Source organism: Notamacropus eugenii, chromosome 5, assembly GCF_028372415.1.
Source record: "Notamacropus eugenii isolate mMacEug1 chromosome 5, mMacEug1.pri_v2, whole genome shotgun sequence".
Classification (NCBI taxonomy): domain Eukaryota; kingdom Metazoa; phylum Chordata; class Mammalia; order Diprotodontia; family Macropodidae; genus Notamacropus; species Notamacropus eugenii.
In genome coordinates, this window is record NC_092876.1 from 138,807,870 (window position 1) to 138,828,070 (window position 20,201).

A 20,201-nucleotide genomic window follows, 5' to 3' on the forward strand; every position below is an offset into this window, starting at 1 on the left:
GATTTTGACCAGAATGGTAATTGCATGAAAGGTAACAATATGAAATGGGATTAGAAGAGTAGGTGGAAACCAAGTGGCAGAGGACTTTAAAAACCTATCTGAAAATTTTACATTTATCTTTAGGCAGTAGGGAGTCAGTGAAGATTTTTTTTAGGAGGGGAATGATATAGTGGGCACTCTATTTTAGGAATATCCTCCACAGAAGATCCAAAGAATATAGTGGAGAATTTCTTCAAAGTAGCATTCAGGCAGTCCAGCTGTTAAGTATCCCTTCTCAATAACTAGCTCATCTTTTCCTGATCATATACCACCTCAGGATATCTTCTATAGCACCTCTTGCATTCAAATCTTTGCTGGTAACTTGCTAGAGGCTGCTTACACCCTTCCTACATCTCTCCACTGTACTTTGGGTCACCGATAATTTTGCTTCTTTGAACACAGTGTTCCATTTTTCATAGTCACATAACTTCAAAGGATGAATATTGGTGTTAAAAAAAAATGAGATTTTACTTCTAGGAGAAACTTGGGATTGCTGGAAGTCATATGCAATTTCCCAAAAACAACCTAGCTCTCTTCAATTTATTCAATTCTGCACTTAATTATGTCCATCTGAAATATTTGTCCAAAGTATATGTGCAAATGAACTGCTTCAATGGGTAGTCCATCCTAATGTATAGCATAGTCAGGAGAACAGGAATTTTTCAGCTATTTCATGTTTATTCATAAAGATTGCTAAACTAAGCTCTTCTGAACGGTTGAAGGTCTCATTTAAGAGGTTCTGTTATATTCCAGGTGGAACATGGGATTAAGATGTATCATTCTGAGATTTGCAGTTCAGAGGGACAAGCTTTCCTTCTTAGTCCAGAGAGAGCTGCCAGTTATGGTGATATTTAGGTTAGAAGACAGAGGTCTATCTTGCTAGGGAGTTTTGACAAAGGGACGCACGATCTGTGATCAAAACAAACAAAGCAGAGATGACACCAAATACCGCCAGGTCATCTGCCTGCAAAGAAAACACAGAAGAACAATAGCATAACCCCTACTAAATAAAACAAAGCTTCCATCATTACTCTAATTGCTAAGGAAAGCTCTAAAAGGAAAGGTTTTACTTTCTTCAAATTTCCTTCCCCATGCCCATCTGCTAACAGAAATTTTCATATGAAATATTTAAACTGTTTCTTTATCCTGATCTTTTACTTCTATTAAAAATCTAAAATCTATCATGCATGCTTGTTTTGTGCGTCTGTATAATTACCGCATGGCTGGGAAGGAGGACAAATGGAAGAAGCTTGTAACTTGAATGAAAGAAGCCTGTAAACAGAATGAAAAAATAAGTCAGGGGGCTAAACCTTATCGTAGTATTAGATTTCAGTTCTGATCTGGGGGCTCCAGACCTACATGCGATTTTCAAATATTAACAACCTGTATGTCACAGTCCATCTAAGATAGCAGAGAAAGGCAATCAACATGGAACACAGAGCCATTTTACCCCAAGCTAGAAAATGGTCTCATTGTTATCTTGGAGTCAAGTCAAAAAGCAATGAATAAGTGCCTACTATGCATCAGGTACATGCTGGGGATAAAAAGAAAAGCTCCTGCTCTCAAGGACATCAGTCCAATGATGGAAACAATGTGCAACAACTAGATACAAACAAGATGTGTACGAGATGAATTGGAGATTATCACTAAGGGGCACTAGCAATAAGGGATATTGGAAAAGGCATCTTGCAGAAGGTAAGCTTGTAACTGATACTTGAAGGAAAACCCAGGAAAGCCAGTTGGCAGAGATCAGAAGGGAGAGAACTCCAGGCATAGAAAAAAGCCAATAAAAAAAAAATGCACAGAATAGAAAATTATATTTGATCCTTGAGGTAATAAGGATCCATTGGAGTTTACTGGTGGGATGACTTGGTTAGACCTGAACTTTAGGAAAATCAATTTACCAGCTAAGTGTAGAATGGACTGAAATGGGGAGACATGGCAGAAAGACTAACCAGCAGGTTTCTGCAATAGTTCAGAAATGGAGAGATGAGAACCTGTACTAAGACAGTAGAAGTTTCAGAGGAGAAAAGGAAACATATACAAGAGATGTTACAAAGGTAAAATCAATAGGACTTGACACCAGATGGCACATAGGTTGTAGAATTTGGCAGACTGGGAGGATTGTGAAATTATCAAAAGTAATTGGAAAGGGAGTGTTTAGGCAAAAATATAATGAGTGTGGTTGTTTAACCTGGGGCAGAAGGACCTCAGGAATGGGGGATGGGGTGAGGTAGAGAGGAGAGGCAGTGAACAAAGGTAAGGTCACTTCCTTAGTGCCACTCAGTGCCCCCTCAATCATTCCCCACTCTTTCACTTATTTGCAGTCTCTCCCTCTCTACTGACTCATTTCCTGTTTCCTGCAAACATGTCCCTATCTCCTCTCTATCCTGAAAAAACCTCACTTGACCCTTCTATCCCTGATAACTAAAATTCTATGTCTCTTCTTCCCTTTGTAGCTAAACTCCTTGAAAAGGTCATCCACAATAGGTGCTTTCACTTTGTCTTCTTTCACTGTCTTCTTAACCCCTTGCAATCTGGCTTATGATCTTATCATTCCACTGAAATTGTCCTCTCCAAAGTTACTTGTGACTTCTTAGCTGCCAAATTCAGTGGCCTCTTCTCAATTCTCATTCTCTTTCACCTCTCTGTAGCCTTTGACACTGGTGATCACTCTCTCCTCTATGATACTCATACACCACTCTCTCCTGGTAATCCTCCTACCAGTATGACCTCTCCTTCTTTGACTTGTTTGCTGGATCCTTCTCCAGATTACATCCACTAACCACAGGTGTACTACAGGGTTCTGTTCTGGGTCCTCTTCTCATCTCCCACTATACTACTTGGTGATCTCATTAGCTCCCATGGATTTAATTACCATTTTATTCTGGTGATTCTCAAATCTACCTTTCCTGCCCCAGTCTCTCTGCTGACCTCCAACTCAAATCTCCAACTGCCTTTCAGACACTTCAAACTGGATGTCCAATAGATATCTTAAACTCAACATGTCCAAAAGAGAAGTCATTATATTTCTTCTAAAGCCTCCCCACCCCCTACTTTCCCCCTATTATTACAGGGGGCAACATCTTCCCAGTTTCTCAGGCTCACAACCTGAGAGTCATCCTGGATTCCTCACTATCTCTCAACCCTCATATGCAAACTGTTGCCAAGACCTCCTGACTTCACCTTTGCAATATCTCTTGAATATGCCCCCTTCTCTCCTCTGACACTGCCACCACTCATGTGGGCCCTCATCCCCTCACAACTGATTACTACAATAGCCTACTCATGTGTCTGCCTACTTCAAATCTCTCACCTCTCCAACCCATCCTCCATTCAGACACTAAATTCTTTTCTTAAAATCCAGATCCAATCATCTCAACCCCTACTCAATAAACTCCAGCGACTCCCTATCACCTCCATCAAATACAAAATTCTTTTTTTGGTATTCAGACATCTTCCTAACTTAATTTCTTCCTACCTTTCCTGTCTTCTTATACCTTACTCCCTGACTTGTACTCTTTGATGCAGTGACATTGGCTTTCTGACTCTTCCATAAACAAGACACTCTGTCTCTTGACTCCAGGCTCTCTGGCTGTCCCTCCTGCCTAGAATGCTCTACCTCTTCTGCTCTGACTACTGACCTTCCTGGCTTCCTTCAAGTCCCAACTAAAATCCCACCTTCTACAGGAAGTCTTCCCCAACCTCTCTTCACTCTAGTGCCTTCCCTTGATTCATTATTTCCTATTTATCCCTAATAGAGCTTGCTTTGTATATATTTGTTTGCATGCTGTCTCCTTCATTGTATTATAAGTTCCTTGGGGGCCTTCTTTAGTATCCCCAGTACATGGTACAGTGCCTGACAAACACAGTGGGCATTTAATAAGTGTTAAGTGGTGAAAGAGCAATAGCTAAGTTACATTCACTTCACAGGGACATGTAGTATTTACCCAGAGTTTGATATCATGAACACAATGTCATCAACAAAAGCAGCTGGAGGACCTCACTGTCTCCATATAATCCTTTCATTTGGATTCTGCCTTGGGTATTCTCCATGGAGTGGAAAATATTTTAGTGACACATTTTCCCCTTTTTCTTCTTGCTTGATGTAGGTAATAGTGGACCACTAAACAAAGGTATCTCTGCTGTTACATCTATCAGTGAGTCTTCTTAACATACACATGGGAGACATCATATTGAAAAAGAGTTTTCAAGGCATGTTTTTACTCTTCTGCATCAAATCCTTTTCATAATCATGGACAATAAACACAATGGGATCTCATATAGTTTGTATTTTTCTGCCATTTATGTAATTAGAAAGATGTGGACTATTATGTAACCTCATTTGCAAAGACCTGTCTATTCCTTTCTTGTATTATCATAAAGAAGGGGTCAGAGAGATAGCAAGCCTTTGTTAAGCATCTATCATGTGCCAGGCACTGTGCTAATTACTTTATAAATATCTTCCCATTTGACCCTCAACCAAGGTGTTGTTATTATTATCCCCATTTTACAAATAAGGAAACTGAGACAGACAGAGGTTAAGTGGTTTGCCTAGGCTCACACAGACACAGTAGGTGCCTGAGGCCAAATTTGAACTCAGATTTTCCAGACTCCATGCACTAGTGCTCTATCCACTGTACCTCCTCACTGTCTTTTGGGTATCAAGGATTCCCTTGATACATGTGTAGCTCCTTCTCATAAATATTTTATAAATAAAAGAAACTAGGCATATGGGGTGATGGTTACTGATACCTAGTCCCTAACTGTCTAGAACAATTTGTTCTAGTTCTGGGTAGTCCCAGGATTAGAAGAAGCAGTGCTGATGGAGATAAGGAGAAAAAGTATCATTTAGCAGAGTATTTGGTTTCTGGAGACTAGGTTAAAGAAATGGATCTTAATATTCAGTTCAATGATCAATCAGAGAAGCAGTTGGGGACAAAGACCATCTTGGACCAAAATAATTTGGGGACACAGAACTCCACCCTCTCCCCAGCTACCAAGGTTGCAGAGCCATCAGAATCCTTGCCTCTTTGTGTTGCCTCTTACCACTAGACTCAACAAGGCTAAAAGGTTCCTTCCAGGTACAAGCTTTCAGGAAAGATCGCATTAAATAAGGCCTATCAGAAATTAAGTGAGTATCTCTGATTTGTCAGAGCAGGCTTGTCAAGAAGAGAAGAGACAAGAAAACCCCTGAAAGAGCACTATATACACTTAACACACCTTTGTAAATGAGGTCAACATTGTAGGACAACAAATATGATGGAGGAAACTGGAACTACTGTTGTTAAAATTAATGCATACAGTATCCTATTCTTTTTAACAAAAGGTATGTTGCAAAAACCAGGGCTTCCATTTACTGTAAGTCATAAATATTCTTGTGCTGTTTTGTTTACTGGAAAATACACTTTGTTTTTTGATTTGTATGTGTATTTTTTTCCAACTGTGTTAAAACAAAATTTATCATTTTTTTTTAAAGTAGGACAGTCGGAAAGGAAAAGACAGATCTCCTGTCATAATTCTTACTTTGGGGATTGAGATAATGTGGAGCTCTCTACCTGAGTGAAAAGGTAGGACCCAAATATTAATGGATTCAGGGATTTCAGGTAACTCTATAAATTTGTTCCTTGGGATCTGGTTGGAAAATAAGATGTTTGATATAAAACCTCACCCAAGAGGGTAGGGAGGGTAGAACATCTCTCCCAAGCATGTGCTGGTGAGGCATGAGATTATCATGCCTCATGATTTGGCATGCAGAGGCTTATAAAAACCTAGTGAATCTGAGGTGATGTTGGGCTCCCATTGAATATAGGAGGCCAATATATCCTCTGTATCAAAAAGCTGCTATAGGCCCCTCCAAGCAGAAACTCTTTCCTATGCAAGGACCACTCAAGGCTGCTACTTTAGTTGTAATTGCCTCCTTTACTAATAAGCAGAAGGAAAGGATTCCCACCATGTACCAGGACTTGATGGAAGTCTTTAGCCAGGGATTGGTGGAATCTATATCCCGATTATGATTGCTCCCTCAGCTTCCTTCTGGAGTCATCCTCTCACTGAGGATGAATTTACTCAATCAGGAAAGATCTTGTTGAATAAGACCCATCAGAAATGAGAGTACTTTATGAGCAATATAGACCTCATGAGAATATACTCAAACATATTTCAAGAAGTTCATTTACCCTTCCTGGGTCACCAGGAAGGATATCTTTTCTTTTGGTTCCCATGACATAGTATAGGTGTCCTTCTGCACGACCACTAACCTGTCAATAAGATGACCACTACTACCCACATTGATTTTAATAGGGTTCAGAGAACACAGCCAACCGCAAGCTGGAGGGTAAGCAATATAGTTTTACTCTGACCAGGAGAGGAGGATGAATGAGAGATATATCAGTGTATTATAGAAGACAGTGATGAGTCCAGTAACAGCTGAGCTGAATTATGAGGCTGTAGGTGAAATGCAGGCAGTTATAAAATAGCTGCTTTGGGGGAACTTTGTTGATCCAGATGAGTTTCTGGTGTTAGAAGAAGGTGCACTGTATAGTTAGAATCTCTGGAAGATTTTCCTAATGTAAGTAGGTCCCTCACTGTGCATCTCTATGAAGTCAACAATGTGACACAGCAGTTCAAAAAAACACACACAAGCAAGAGCCTAATGTAATGTTATACTGCAGTTACAAAAGGTATAACTAAAGAACAAGAGAGATGATCTTTCCATTGTGCTCTGCCCTTGTCAGACTATATCTATAGATGGTCTGTCTCTCTTCCATTCTGGCTGCCATATTTTAAGAAGGACACTGATGAATTGGAGACTATCAAGAAAAGAGCAAGCAAAATGGTGATAATATTTGAAGTAAACTATATGAAAATCCCTTAAAGGAAGATAGCACAGATTTGACATGTAGAAAAGTAAACATGACAGCCGTTTTCAAGTTCTTGAAGAGCTTTCATGTTGAAAAGGAATTAGATTCATCCTGCTTAACCCTAGATGGCTAGGCCCTTGAAACAATGGGTTAAAATTATAACCAAAGAGGATTCATGTTGCTCAATATGAGATGATAAGATGATACAGTGTCATTTCCTTCTCCAAACCATTTTACACTTGAAGAAACTGAGGCAAACACGGTTAAGTGACTTGCCCAGGGTCACATAGCTAGTAAGTGTCTGAGGCTGGATTTGAATTCAGGAAGATGAGTCTTCCTGACTCCACGCACTATGGCACCACCTAGCTGCCATCCTAACTATTATAACTGTCTAAAACTGAACAAAGCAGGATGTGGTAGGTTCCTCTCCAATAGAGGTCTTCAAGCAGAGAATGAGTTAGTTACTCATCAGTTGTCAGGAGGGTTGTAAAGGACATTCCTCTTCAAATGCAGCTTGGCTAGATGATTATTCAAGGTTTCTTCCCAATTTGAGATGTGTGGTTCTGTAAAGGAAGTCATGTAGTGTGTGATGCAATGGGTGTGTATGTGTGTGCCTGTGTGTGTGTGTGCATGTTTCCCGTCCCATTAGGCATCACATATGCTGTGGCTATGCTTGGTACCTTTCTGTTTGCTGGGGCAGGAGAGATCACCCTTCTTGTATTAGGAACGCCTTCCTAGAACTGCCTTTCTAATAGAGCATCTCTAATCAGACTCCACCCCATCAACTGCAGGGGTGGTTTAGAACCCATGGATATTACAGGTGTGATACTGGAAATGAACTTAAATATAAATCAATTTTAAACACTGATTTAGCAATTAGAGATCTGAAGTGGGCATCAGGAAACTATAAAAGGAGGGTTGCAACAGAAGATCTTCCGTGTCTTTTCTGTGTGTAAGGAAGGTTCTAGTTATTGAGCAAATGGTTTAACTTCTCCATGCCTCACTTTCTCATGTGTAAAATTAAGGAGTTGGACTAAAGTTCTGATTTCTATGGTTTCTCTGAGTTCTCCAATTCAAATATTCTGAATATGAATGCACTGTGTGAATAGTGAAGTGAAAATCATCTGTGTGAGCAGAAACTATCCACAAGAATAGGTTGCCAAAGCAGAGACTAGCACCTCCATTCCTGGAAATTATTTCCTTTTTAAAGGAATGAAGAACCATTCTCCTGGAATGTTTACAAACCCAGTCACCTGTCAGAGGACAGGGAACTGAAGCAGAAACTCTTTGATATTCGCCTCCAGCACAACTACAAGGCCCTTGGCATGAATTTTTAATTTAAATGCATTCACTGTGTGAATAATAAAGTGTAAGTTCTCCATGAAGGATGAAGCCAAGCAACTTAACCTCTGTTGGCTCTCTTTCTGGCAGTGAAATGTTTGGATTCAAAGGGATGGTAATTACACCCTAGAAAAAAATGTTTAAAGTTTTTTGATTAAGGAACATTCGAGGGAGGAGGGAGGAAAGAAGGTGCTGTGTCCCCTCCCTGTCCTTTCTCTATAACTCATTCCATCCTTCCCAACCCATTTCCCCCCCCCCAAAAAAAAAAACTAGAGAAGCAGTCTTTGAAAGATATCCCCAAGACTGGCTCAAAGCTGAAACTCACTTTTGATGTTCTTTTCGAAGAATTTCATCCACTCTCTAGTTGTAGAATCTCCCATGATGTAAATGAGCTTTCCCTTGAAACAAGCATTTATTTGGTTCCCAGTTTGGAACTTATTCAAATTACAAGATATCAGATTTTACTTTCTTCTCCAGACATATCCACCTGGAAGTTCAGGCTTCATCCAAGACTCACACTTCTCTTTCAGCAGTGATCTTCAGTCTGTAAATGAAACACAATAGCTTCAAAAGCATTGATCAAGCAGGCAAATCCCAAGTATTTCTTAATTACCTAACTTATTGAGCGTTGAATGGGGGGTCAGAAGACCTGGGGTCTAGTGCTGGTTCTGCCACTAGGTCAATGTGTGTTCTGGAACAAGTCACTTAGACTTGCTTGGCTTTAGCTTTTGAATCTGTACAACAAAACTTTCAAAGTAGACCATCAATCAACAAGCACATATCAAGCAACTATTACGTGCCAGGCACTGGGGATACAAACACAAAAACTGAAACAGTCTCTCCTCCAAAGCATCTCTGAGGTCTCTCAATTCTTGGTCGACCTAGTCTTTGTATCTGCTTCAGTATCTAGTACAGTGTTCTGTACGTGGCAGACATCTAGTAATATGCTTTCTCAGTTGATGTCCATTGAAGGCATTTATTTTAAGAAGTGAACCAGGGCAGGATATTCTTTTATAGTTCTAGCCTTCTCTTAATGGAACAACTATTTTCCAGGAAAGTTTTCCATAAGAATATTCCTGCTAAATGAATTCAATTGACTTTCATTATAAAGTAGAGGGGGTTTTTTTGCCAGAAGAAAACAATATACCCCCACCACTGCTGAATAAAAATCACATTTTTAAAAATAGACATAACAATAAAGCTAAGATATCACTTCCCATTCATCAGTGAAAGTCTACGTACTCAGGGTTGGCCTTTTACAGCATCATACAAACATTTCCCTCAGCTGCTTGTTATTTTGCCAGGAATATCACCATTAGAGATTTAGTCCCTTGGGACAGCTCATTCCGTATATCAATTGTTTCAAATTCTTTTAGCTTTTCTCAAGTTACTACCTCCATCCCTTAGAGGAGATGTCTAGTTTCCTACTTCATGGAGGAGATTGTGGGTATCTTCTGAGAATTCTCTCACTTTCCTCTTTCTACTCCTCAAGACATTTCAATATCTTCCCCCATTCTTTCCTTCCCTCCTGTCTCAGAGGAAACCTTACTAAAGCCAAGAAGCTCTTGATATCATCCAATCCTGATTAGCCCAAAATCTTGCTCCAGCGATCCTCCACTTTTTCATACAACTTCACTCTCTCCCTCTCTATGTGTTCCTTACCAACTGCCTACAAGAATGCTCATATCTTCCCAATCCTTTTTTTATAATTTACCTCATTTCAACCTATCTAGTTACCATCTCATTGCTTCCCACCTCTTTATGACCAGAGTTCTAGCAAAAGTTGTCTATACCTGGAACTTCCACATTCTCATCACAATACTTTTTCTTCAATACCTTCCAAAGCTCCAGCTTCACTGAAACTGCTTTCTGAAAGATACATATTACAAACTACTTCTTTATCAATAAATCCTGTGGCCCTTTAAATCTTTTGTAACCTTTCCACAGAATTTGTTATTGCTGTCCACTGTCCCCTTCTGTAGACTTACTCCTTCCATAGCTTTTGAGATGCTATAACCTCCTGGTTCTCCTTCTTCCTCTCTAAGTGATCCTTCTCTATATCCTTCAATTACTCTTCTTCCTTTTCCTAACACTTAAGTGTTAGTGTTTCCAAAGCTTCCATCCTCTGTTCTCTTTTTCTTCTCCCTGAGCAATCTCATTCATTACTGGTCCTTCAACTATCCCCTCTGAGACTTTCAAGGCTTGTTCATGAATGAAAAGAATGCTGGATGAATCAGAAGACCTGAGTTCAGATCCCATTTTTGTCACTCACTGGCTGTGTGACCAAAGGCAACTTAGCTACTCTGATCCTCTGATCCTCATCACTAAAATGAATTTTTTTGGTGTTGCTGTTTAGTCATTTCAGTTGTGTTTCACTCTTTGTGACCCCATTTGGGCTTTTCTTGGCAAGAAACTAGAGTGGTTTGCTATTTTCTTCATCAGCCAATTTTACAGATGAGGAACTGAGGTAAACAGGATTAAGTGACTTGCCCAGGATCACACAGCCAATAAATGTCTGAGGCCAAATCTGAACTCAGGAAAATGAGTCTTTCTGATTCCAGACCCAGCACTCCATCCACTGTGCCACCTAGCTGATAATGGTTTAAACTAAATAACTAAATGGTTTAAACTAAATGGCTTAAAACTAAATAACTAATAACTAAAGGTCCCTTTGAATTCTAAATTTGTGATTCTATAATCTCCAGTTGTCTATAGGACATCACCAGCACACCAATCTTAATATACTCAAAATTGAGCTCATTTTCTTTTTTTCCAAACCTTTTAAATTTGCCATTTCTGTTGCGCCACCATTTGTCTGTTAATACCAAGGTCAAAGATTGGGGGTTATTTCTGGCTCCTTCTACTCTATATGCCCTATAGCTATTATAAAAATTGGTTAACATTTGTACTAACTCACAGGGTTATTAGAGGAAAGTGATTTATAAACTATAAAAGGGATAGAAATTGGACCTGCAACTTCATCGGTATAAGGAACACGTGTGAGGATCTCCATGCACGCACAACATCTCACTTCTCCCCCAGGTCAGCACCATCTATGCCTGGGACACTGAGAGGTGATGTGATTTGCCTAGGGTCATCTCACCAGTACTTATCAGAAGCATAATCTGAACCTGAATCTTCCTGGCTTCGAGACTGGAGGTTATTTCTCTGTCCATTTTACTATACTGTCTTTCACATAAATTATACCCTTCTATAGAATTTGGGTTGTTATTATCATCACTTTTGTTATGATTATTCACAATAGGGCCACATTTATTCTCCTTGAACATACATCTGATCATGTCCTTCTTTTGCTCAGTCCCCAGTAATGACTCCCTATGGATGCCAAATAAAATTCAAAGTCCTCAACATGACATTGAAAACCCTCCACAGACTGATACTACCCTGCCTTTCAAATTTTCTCTATTACTATTCCCTCTTTGAGTATGAACCTAAATTGTGCATCTGTCACCTAGCCTCACTAAACGCAGAGACTCAACACCAGTGGGTAGCCACCCAGTGGTCATAAAGTGGAAAAAAATACAAAATGGCACTAGTCCTACACAGTCCTCTTCTGCTTCCACACAGGTGATATTGGATTGTCCAAAATATGGAAACAAAGGGAGCTTTAAACAAGTCCACAAACATTTATTGATGTATTCATACTCTAGATCCCTGCCCCAAAGCTAATAAGTTCATACCCCTACTGACATCCTTGCTATGAATGAAACCAGAAACTGTAAAGAAGTCATTGCCAAAGAAAGCAGGATGAGGAAATCAGTTAAAATTCCATTTGACTTTCTGTTCAATAGCACTAAGGTTTTCCATCTCTTTAAGAAACCTTTTCCTCCTATTTGACACTATTTCTATAGGAATTTCAAAAGCAGGCAACAGACTTCAACCAATGAACTATTGATGATACAGTCAGCAGCTCCAGCTTCAGAAAGCAGATGGGAGTGATGAAGTTTAGTGACTCCATCAGCTGATGGTTATGTTTTTCTTCCAAAGAAATTGGGAGACGATATACATGGAATATTGATGTTCACAGTGGTGGAATGTTGAATGTAAGCATTTTTTGTACAGAACACTCAAGGAGAAAGCTAGAGAAATGAATTACCCTCACTAGAGAGGAAAGTTGAAAAGGCTTGACCAGTTCAAAGTATTTGATTTAATTGCAAAATGTGCCTAATGATCACAGTGCTAAATGCTACGGATAAAAAGACAAAAATGAACAGTTCCTGCCTTGAGGAGCTTACATTCAAAAGTTACCAGAATAGTTAGGAGACTTCCTAGTGAGGGGAAAATAGGGAAACACAGAGATGAAGAGAAGTTATCCAGGAATCTACTAAGACCAAAGTAAGCAGAGGGTGTAAAAATGAAAGTGCTTCAGATTATAGAAACTTGATAATTAGTGAAGAAAGGTACATGGTTGTACCAAATTATTTCCATTTTATCCTACAAAGATCTTCCACAGCATCAGCAGTAAGTATGATGTTTGACTGAAGGGTGTTTTGTTTTAGCTATTTAATAAAAACATCCTATTTCTCTGGACAAAAGAATGGTTTAAAATTTTTTGTATATTTACTGGGAGGGGAAATGAATTACAAGCTTCTTCTTGACCTAGGAACCTAGGCTTTACTGAACTTTACTGATGTTCTTTTGATTTGGGGAACTTAATTTTTTTTTCCAAATAAGTATGATTTTTCACTTTCTTGAATCACAGAACTATTCATCCCTTCATTCAACATGCAATTTAAGTCTATGGTATGTGCCAGTCGATCACTCAGTCAACACTTATTAAGCACCTATTATGTGCCAGGCACTGTGCAGTACATAGTGATGAGGATTTCAAGACAACAAGGAAACAGCCCTTCAGGAGTTTTTCATTTTCAGCAGAAGGAAATGTGTACATGATAAGAAAATACAAAGTATATACAAAATAATTTTGCACTCTAAGAGCTGGAAGAGATCTCAGAGGCTGATTAGTCAAACTTGAACCTGACCAAGAAACTCCTCCACAATATACCTAACACACAAGTGTCCAGGGAGGGGGAATTCTCCCAATGCAACTGATTCCACCTTTGAATGGCTCTGTTTCTTAGGAAATTGGGGTTGGTTCTTGTTTGCCTTTTCATATATCAACTTGAAATTTGTCTCTTTCTAATTTCTACCCAATACTCCTAGTTTTGGCCTCTGAGAATAAACAGAAGATACCTAATCCTTCTTCATATGTTGTTGTTCAGTCATTTCAGTCATATCTGACTTTTCATGAATTCATTTGGGGTTTTCTTTGCAGAGATACTGGAGCGGTTTGCCATTTCCTTCTCCAGCTCATTTTACAGATGAGGAAACTGAGGCAAACAGGGTTAAATGACTTTCCTAAGGTCACAGAGCTAGTATTTAAGGCTAGATTTGAACTCAGGTTTTCCTGACTCCAGGCCCAGCTGTCCATCCACTGAACCATCTAGTGGCCCTCATCATATAACTGTCCTTCAAATACGTGATGAACACTAACATATTTCCCCTGAATCTTCTCTTCTCCAAACTAAGCATTCCCATTTCATTCAAACAAGCCTTATGTGACATGATGTTGAAGCCCTTTACCATTCTGGTTATTGTCTCCTCTGGATCTTTGAGCCTTTGTAATATTGAAATAAACACTCTAGATGTGGTCTGACTAGGCCAGAGAATAGCAAAATGAATACCTTCATGGATACTCTCAGTGAAACCTAATATAGCATTAGACTTTGGTTGTGACCATTCTGCCATACCATGCTGTTGATTCCTATTGAACTTAGAATGTACATATCTGTATCTATATCTATAGATACATATGTACATAAAACACCCAGATCTTTTCCAAACAAACTCCTATCTAGCCCATCTTATACATGTAAAGCTAATCCCAAACTGTGAGCTCTTAAGAGCAGGGAGGGTTTCTTGCCTTTCCTTATATCTTCAGTGATTAACACAGTGCCTAACACATGTTTAAGTTGCCTGTGGAGTGACTGATCAATCCAAACATGTCTTTAGATTTATCTCTGTTAAATTTCCACATTTTAGCCTGTTGAAACTTTTTTTTTAATCCTGTCATCTAGAAAGACAGAAAAACTTTACAGCTAAACTGAAAAAGAAATGGCTGAACAAATTATAGTATATGTGAAGGGTGGTGTGTGGACATTGTTTTGTGTTTTTCCATGCTGATTATATATGTCCACATGGGTCTACGTAGAGGAGAATCATAGGGAGGCAAGAAGAAACACATTTAGTGTCTCTTCCCCTACCTTTCTCTAAGAGAGACACTGATTCCAGCCAGCAGGGAAAGCCAGAGATTGCAGCCAGAGCCTGGCCACTTTACTCTTTTCAGAAAAAGGAGGGTACTGAATTAGAGGGAGAACTATATGGCACAGTGAGTAGAGAACTGGGACTGCAATCAGGAAGAGTCCTCTTACTGAAATCAAAGCTGGCCTCGGATGCTTACTAGCTATGTGACCCTGGGTAAGTTACTTAACCCTGTTGGCCTCAGTTTTCTCATCTGTAAAATAAGCTGGAGAAGGAAATTGCAAACCACTGTACTATCTGCCAAGAAAACCCCAAATGGGGTCATAAAGAGTTGGACACAGCTGAAACGACTCAACAACATCTACCTGATTTTTATATTAATTTAGGGACAGTAATATTCAGGTTCAAGTTAAAGCTCCTAATCACTATTTAAATACAGGCTAACAATTGCCCTGATCAGCAGTACCTTCAGGGATGGCTCTGGTTTTCCTGGCCATCTCAGCACAATCCTCTAAACTGATTGTTTAAAGGATCACAGAATCGTTGAATTAATGATCAAAGAAGGTCTACAAATTCTGATTTGACTGGCTCACTTTGTATTTATTTTGTGAATATTTTTATGTATATGTTGTTTCCCTGAGACAAAGTTAGTTTTTCAAGAGCCAGGGTAATTTCAATTTTGTCTTTGCATTCCCAGAGGCTTATACCATACCTGTCACGTAGGAGGTGCTAAATAAACACATGTTGATTGATTGATTGATTGATTGATTGATTGATTGATTAATCCCTACTAGGTCTCTTTATAAAATCATAGAGCCTATGGCCTTGAGAGTTCATCTCATCTATCTCATCTAGTCCCATCCTTCTAAACAGGATTGACTCCAAACCAACCTAAAAGGAAGACATCTCTTTCTAAAAACCTTTAGATTAGGATCTTATATCCCTCCCTTTGTACCTTGCTATATTGTAAAAATTTCTACCCTTTGTTTACTTAATTCTTTAATACTGTAATTTTACCTCATGACCTCAGTAGAGGTTTTGACAGCTTCTAATAATCACATATATACAAATTTTTTGCACATACATCTTCATAGGCATCTTCTTCTATTTGCTGATCTGGGGTCACTTCTTACAATTTCTCTGCTATAGAGCACCAGCAAATCTTTATGCCCAAGCTCTGGTGGAGGGAAAAACTGCGAACTGCAAAGTCAGTCTATCATACATTCATGCTCTCTGATTTCAACTAAGAGCTGGAAGGGTCCTTAGAGGTCATCTAGTCCAATACTTCATTCTAAAAATGAGGAAACTGAGTCCTAAATTTAACTTGTCCAAAGTCATCCCTGTGATAAGTGGCAGAACCAAGGTACAAACATAGATCCTCTGACTCCACAGCCAGCATGCTGATTTATTTCAATTCACAACACTCCTTTGATTCATCCCTGATTGACTTCCCATCACACTTCCCACAGTGGCTATTTCGAATATTCTCCTCTGTTCTCAAACCTCAAATTCTACCCTATCCTCTCATCACCTCTTAGTTCTCTCACTTGATGAGGGAGATTGAATATGCTGGTAGGTAAAGGGAAAAAAGCTAGAAGCAGGGAAAAGATTAAGAGTAACCATTAAGGCCCCTTCTTTTTCTAAGCCCAATAATCCTATGATTCTCTCAACAGATGTCTTCATTTCCAATTTTTCTGAAAATACAGTCTATTCACCATCTCCCTTCTACTACACCTCAAGAACTGACCCAGTACCTTTTCCTTTTCTCTACATATACTTTTTCTCCCTTGGGAACAGATTCTAAATCAATGATTCTACAATCTTCTCTATGCAGATGACCCCTAAACCTGTCCATCTATTTTCACATCTCTTCTAATTTCTAGACAAACTTCCCCATAGGGAGATCATTCTGACACCTCAAAATCAATGTGTCTAAAATTGGTCCTCATCTTCTCCACAAAACCTCCCCTTCCTCCAAATTTTCTTATTTCTGTCACCAACATCACCATCTTCTCAGTCATCCAGGCTTAAGAATTACTGAGTTACTTTTGATTGTTTTATCTCTTTCAACTCTCGCTATTAAGCAGTCCCTGTCAAGCCTACCTTTAGAATATCTCTAATGTGAGACCTCTCCTCTTCACTCACATTGCCATCCTCCTACTTCTAGCTTTCATCTCCTTTCACCTATATTGTTGTAAGAAGTTCCTCATTATTCTCTTTGCTTCCATTTTCTTCCCTCTCCTACCCTGCACACAGCTGCAATAATCATGTTTTTCAAACACTGGTGGGATCATGTCATGTCACTCCCCTGCTCAAGAAATATTCAATATTTCCCTATTGGCTATAAAATAAAATGCAAACTCTTTCTCTAATACGTAAGGTTCTTAACAATTTGGCTCCAATCAAATTTTCCATCCTTATTTTATCCTAGCCTTCTATATAGACTCTGTCATACAGTAGAGACTGAACTATTAGTTGTCAGCAGATCTAGTCCTGAGCTTCCTCATCTCTGTCCATTTATACAGGTCATCTTCCAGGCCTAGAATGTATGCCCTGAGTATCTCTCCTGCTGCTCATCTTTCTCCTCATTCAAATCCCAGCTCAAGTACTGCAGCCTTCCTGGAGTCTTCCCTGATGTCCCAGCTCAAAGTGATCTATCCTTCCTCCAATATTCTTAAGGCACTTCATCTAGATCTCTCCTTCATAAAGCACTTTGCAAACCTTGAAATGTTACACAAATGTTTGTTATTGTTATAATTATTATCAATTTTCACAGTCTACTTTGTATCAAACTTATGTATATACCTTCATAGACTTTATTAGATTCTAAATATTCTAGAAGCCCAGTGGCAATGTGGAAGATAGGTAAAGTGCAGCACTAACAAGATCCTCCAAGGTACCTAAATGTTCATGAGGAGGTGAACTAGGAGAAGAAACAAGATGGAGAGCAAGTTAGAAGGTTAAGATACTATAAGTTTTTTGACCACAAACTCCTAGCAAAGGAGCAGAAAGCAAGTGAACAGAGCCACAAGCAACTGCATTGAAATTCCATTGGCAACATTTATTTAGCAAAGGTTTTAAAAGAGAAGGAAGGTTCTTATTGTTGGTAGTTATAAGGCTGCTCACAATCCTGTTGTCTTTGGAAATATCTGAAAGCCTCGGAGGGTCTTGTTAAAGAAGCAGCTATGCAGTGAAGATGCTCCCTGAGACTCTCCTTGCTATGAGAATTTTCTGTGTTCTCCCCTCCACAAATATCCTGTGTGCTGCAGCTCTGGCTGGCAGCCTTCTTTCTATTCCCTACCCACTACAAACTGAACCAGAACACCAGGCAAGTCAAACTCCAATACAGACAGATCCCTGCACTGACTTACAAAGCCACAAATTAACATCATCTATGTCACATTGCATTTTTACTTATTTTTATTTCTCAATTTCATTTTAATCTGGTTCTGACAAGGAGTTTGGTAGACAGCTTGTGTCTACTACCAATGTATTTGACACCAGTGCAGTACACCACTTCATGAGTTCAAGATGCCCTGTACCATTGGTTGAACAGCCAATCATTTTCAATATTGGAATTATGCAGTGGGTGCTATCAGGCTCCCACTGGTGAACACAGACAAAAAAGAAGATGATCTTCATCTCCATAGCAGGCTCTCATCCATTTGAGTGTGTACCTCAAAGAATCTTAGATGTAACAGCTTCCTGTCCACATTTCAAGGGCTCATAGAAAATGTGATAGGAGATTTGAATTATCTGGAAGTGGTGGTGCACCTGGATAACCTTTGGAAAGTCTTTGGAAAAACATGAGGAAAGACTAATAAAAATATCAAATCAGATTTTTTTAAAAAGCAATTCTGAAACTGTCATTTGCAAGGGGGTAGTATTTCAGAACTTCAGTTAAGCGAATGGGTCATAAGTGAGTCATTAAATACAGAATGAGCACTGAAAAGCAATTATTAGCTGACCAAGTTCAAAGACCTCTCCTGATGAGAAAAGTAGACATATGTAGCCACCAAAACCAGATATAGCTGCCTCTGGGCTAAAATTGTCTTGTTGGTTTTTTTGTGTTGTTTGCTTGTTTTTTACTCCATTGTCTAAGAGGAGATTAAAAACTCTCAGCTACAAATAGTGATCTAAATGGGGTTGGACATTTTTAAGATACTCTCCAGCTCAGCATGCAAGTGAATTTGAGCTGGAAAGCTAAGGAGGCAAGGTCAATGTTCTTTAACCACAAGTCCCCATTGAAACTTTTCTTATGGATGTCTGTAAGCATCAAAGTCCCAAGTTTCTGCTCCAGACCTTCTTCTCTTCTTTTTTCTATATCCAAAGTTCTTAAGTTTTTTTTGTCATCAAACCTTTTGCCAACTAGTGAAGCCGATGAACCTCTTCCCCGAATTTTTTTTAAATGCACAAAATGTAATACATAAGATTACAAAAGAAGCCAATTATATTGAAACGCAGTTATCAAAAAAAATTTAAGAACATATTCATGGACTCCACATTAAAAATCCTTTCTCTACATTCTTTCTCAGAAACATTATCAGTTCACATGTGCTGAACTATTATGGCTATGTAGATGAATCACAAATATAGACAGTAGAGAAATAGAGACAGAGCTAGAAAGAAAAAGGTAGGTAGATAAGATAGATCCATCTGTGACTCATCTAGATAGACAGGATAGTTCAATCCATGTAATCTCTGTCAATTTCTAATTGCTACATTTATAATACATACATATATGTATAGGCATGTTTGTATACACATACAAGTATCTAACTTGAACTTTAGTACTGCATCACCAATCATTTATTGGACATTATAAACTAGAAGTGTCCAGGAGGTGTGACAGGAGTCAAGAAGACACAGTAGGGAAAAGTACAGCTGAAACTATCCCAACAACTCCACAAGGATCTAGAGAATGTCTCAGACCAAGACCTGGCTGAGAAATCCAAATAAAAGGCATGGAGTCATTTTCCCAGCCCAGGTCAGCATAGGGAGACAGACTGAGAGGTCTACAAAGACTGCAGCTAACAGAGCATTCTAGTATAAGGCAGAGGGACAAGGATGCCCACCCAGAACAAGAAGAGTTCACAAACCCACCCAGAGAGACCTGATATTGTATAGATGTAGGATCAGGTACCAACTAGCAGCTCTGTCACTCACTACTGAATTTCAGGTCACAGATCCAGGGTGAATACAGGAGGAGGCCTATGTCTATGACTGGCTTTCTAGGGTATCCTTCATGTTCAGAAGCAAGTAGCAGGTGTTTGGCTCTGATACAGAGTAAAGCAGAGCAAAGGTCTTAGTTCTAGGCTCCAGTCCAGGCTAAAAGCCTGAAACAGAAGAATCCCAGACCAAAGAGGAGCTTGTTCAACTATGAACCTGTAGAACTTTCCCCCTGAATGGCAATGGTCAGGTGCAGCAGCAGTCTACTGGAACTCCAACCAGGTGAAAACTCATAAGTATATTTCTCAGACTGAAACCTAGGTCAGGAACTTACAGAGCTCAGACCAGAAGAGTAGCAATCAGATTTTGCACTGGATCAAATATTCCTGTGAGAAGTGTAAAGAACTTGACTTTGAACAGGAAGACTAAGCAAAAAACAACAACAATGAAAGAATCCTGTCATAAAGAGCTATTATGATGGCAGGGATGCTCACGATAAAAACCCAG

General features: G+C 39.2%; 1 long non-coding RNA gene across 1 annotated transcript; it reads right to left on the minus strand.

Annotated features, from left to right (window-relative positions):
* Nucleotides 1-697: 697 nt before the first annotated feature.
* Nucleotides 698-20,182, minus strand: LOC140505246 (uncharacterized). The gene is made up of 4 exons (XR_011967422.1): nt 20,029-20,182; nt 8,569-8,787; nt 1,256-1,311; nt 698-948 (listed from the first exon to the last, which is right to left on the minus strand). It is a non-coding gene; the product is annotated as an uncharacterized lncRNA (long non-coding RNA).
* Between the last annotated feature and the right edge of the window lie 19 nt (nt 20,183-20,201).